Genomic DNA, 3,390 nt, shown 5'->3' with positions numbered 1-3,390 from the left:
CATCTCTCTGTGACGTCTCTGGTACGTCAAGGACATTGGCTCCCAACAACAGAGCTTTCTACAGCCAGGGCGTCCGCAGGTTCTCTTCCGCACGAGCTCCTGGATGTGCCCACAGAACTGACTCCTGTGCCAGAACTGTGTCATCGCACCACAGGGTTTCTCTGCAGAGTGAGTTTTCCGATGTGCAACGAGCTGAGATTTCCTAGTGCGTGGCTTTCCGAAATCCACCCAGCACTCCCATCCTTTCTCGCTCATGGAAACCCTGTGGGAGGGAGTCGACCTGCTCCTTCGGGGTTTCAGAGACTGGAAATCTTCAAAGCAGCAGACAGGAGAAGCAAAACTGAAAAACACACAAATTATTAGAAACAAAGCAATCTACCACTGAACAACTAGCGGGTCTAAGAAGGAACCAAGTGTTATAAAACATAAACAAAAGTAGAGATTATTTAAAGTAAAGACAGAGCATACCAAAATTTATTGGATGATATCAGTGAATCACTGTAGGTCAAGGAAGAAATCAAGTGTGTAAAAAGTAGAAACAACACCAGTGATTAATTAAAAGAAAACAAAACTAGGGATGGATTAAATGTAGGCACACCATACCAAAAGTTAATGGGTGCAGCAAAGGCAATTCTCAGAAGAAATTTATAGCAATAAAAACCCTGTTATTAAAAGGTTTCAAATAAATGGTCTAATGCTACAGCTTGAAGAATTAGGGGGTAAAAGGCAAACTACAGCTATGAAAAGAAAATAGATAATAAATAGAGCAAAAATACATGAAATGAAAACAGAAAAGCAAAGAGAACAAGCAAATCCAAAAGTAGATCTTTTTTTTAAAGATCAACAAAATTATCATACTGACAAAGAAACAAAAAGAGAAGCTATGATCAACCTGGCCACAACCCAAAGGCCTTCAGCTCAAGATTCACGGATCAGCAAATGATTCATCTCTGATGAATATCAGCAAATGATAAATAATCACTCCCTCCTTGAATTAAGCACCCAGAGGCACCCACTCCAGTAAACCTCAGCCCCACTTCCCCAAGTCCGTGCCCAGAGGCACCTCGCTGCACAAGCCAGTCTCCCCATAAACGCCCTCGGCTCTCCTGGCTCCTTGGGTTCACTCTGCTCCCTGCTCTGGCGTCTGGACCTGCTGCTGCTTCTACCATGGCTTCTGGATCCAACAAGTTCACTTTCAGGATGCACTCTCAGGCTCTGGCTGCTAATGGCACCCCTCCTCCTGGTTCTCAGAGGACCACTTTTAACACACAGCAGGAGGCCACTCCAGGGAAGCCTGTTTACAAGGATTGATTCACGGGTGAAACTGACAAGTATCTTCTTCCACCTTCTTCCCAGAAGCATGCAGGGAAAGGTCATTTGGTAAGAATTAGAGATTTGCTCTAGAAGAGCCACGTTAAATAATTCACTGCCTGCAGAGCCCAGGGACAAGACAGAGCACGTAGTGGTTACTCCTTGGGCTTTGATCCACCAGCCGCTCTGGCTGTCAACTCCCCAAAAGTTACAGCTCCGGAAACTAACAGGGGCAGTTCTACACTGTCCTATAGGGTCGCTGAATCCACATCGACTCACTCGATGGCAGTAATTTTGTTTACTGCCCTCCTGGGATGCAAGCAGAGAGCTGATTACAACAGCCATCTGTGCTGTATATCTGGAGCTGGAGTGGGAAGGCCCTATGCCAGGGCCCCCAGCCAGGCTCTCCCTGTCACCACTGCAGGGCACTCAGATGGAAGAGAGTGGCATCTGGGGCCACCAAAGGCTCCTGGTGAGTCATGTGAATGCACAGGGAAGGCCCATCAGGTCCACAGTGGGAGAATGAGAAGTGTTCTCAACCAGGAACAGTGAAGGGCTACATGCCCGCTCCCTTTGGCCCGGCCTGGGGAGCACAGAGCCTGCCTACCTGGGTCCCCTCCAGGACAGGAGAGGCTCAGTGGGTGAAAACAAAGTCTCAGGGGCACCAATAGTCTTAGGTGACCTCTGCATAAGGGTCATTTAACCCCCAAAGGGGTCGAGACCCACAGGTTGAGAACCACTACTCTATTTCCTTTTGCTTTCCTCCTATCCCACTTTCATGTTCGACCTTCATTCAGCTCTCAGTAATTCCTCTCAACTACAGTGCACTTGATCAAACCCTACCAGGCATTTCACGCCTTCCTCACCATCGATTTTAGAAACCCTTGTTGTTTCCTTGTCTCTGAGTTTGTTGCCTCTCAACTCCTTTTGGTCCCACCTCCTCTTCACATGTCTCCCCCGGAACCATCGTCCCTTTGTTTTCTCCTAGGGATTGTTTATCCTGCCTATCTGCGTTAGATAGACATTAAAAATAAAATTTTAAATCCTATAAATAGTTCTAGGTCTGAGACTAGAATGTTTTGAAGGATCAAGCCTGCATGGAGGGAGTGAACTTTGAACAAACCGCATAGAAAAGGTCTCCTGTGATGTACTTTAGATTGTCACAATCTTGTGTTCATAGAGGAAGCACGTCCTTTTTCCTTTCAGGGTTCCATGTTTTCTGTTCAGTAAATACCTGTCTAATTCCACCCTATTTATCTAATTCCACCCTATTTATGTCCACATCAATCTCAATCTTCATAGAAGTAAATTGTTTTAGTTTTTTTTTTGTTGAGAGCTTTTTTTATTAGAGCAATCTGATCATGCATGGTCCAAGAGCATTCAAATAGTAAACCAAATAGAAGCAGATGTTAAAGACTGGTCTTCAAACATCATAGCCAATGATGCCTCATGCCTATGGTATCACTAGTGTAGAACCACATCATCACTTCAGTGGCCACTATGAGTTGTTGGAAGCAACCAGTGAGAGCACTATTGACTATTCTTTTCAGACTCTAAATGGCTATTGGGGTCCCAGCAGCAGGGGTTGGAAGAACCAGTGCCACCTTGGCATAGTGCCAACCTGTGACCATTTGATGCTTTGAATAAGTCACAGCGGCATTTACCATCACTGGAGCCTTCTCCACCAGGTAATGGATAAATGGTTCTAGCAGAGAAAGCCTGTGGCCCGCAACGACCTGCTGAATAGTAAATAGCTTTTTAACCACATTGCTTCTTATATTTTGCTGTTTCTCTCCCCAAAGCTACTTTTTCCCTCTGAATAACACCTTTCCTTTTTCTTTTTTAACTTTGTGAACTTTAACTTATATCATTGGATCAGTTTCTCAAAACCTTGGTGATTAAGAAAAGTTATCCACAGAGGATAGAATTGTATGATCCATGAAAAATGACACTTGGTCTTCCATTGTAGGAGAAATCTGTAAATGCATATCATTGAGGAAGAGAAAAACAAGATTATGTATGTGAGGTGAGTCATCCACAGGAGAGATGTATGCAAACAAACTCTAAATGTTCATCAGT

The sequence above is a fragment of the Echinops telfairi genome, unplaced genomic scaffold, assembly GCF_000313985.2.
Source record: "Echinops telfairi isolate 266 unplaced genomic scaffold, ASM31398v2 ScPeMD7_18;HRSCAF=68, whole genome shotgun sequence".
In the NCBI taxonomy this organism is placed as follows: domain Eukaryota; kingdom Metazoa; phylum Chordata; class Mammalia; order Afrosoricida; family Tenrecidae; genus Echinops; species Echinops telfairi.
Note: the sequence above shows the minus strand (reverse complement) of the source record.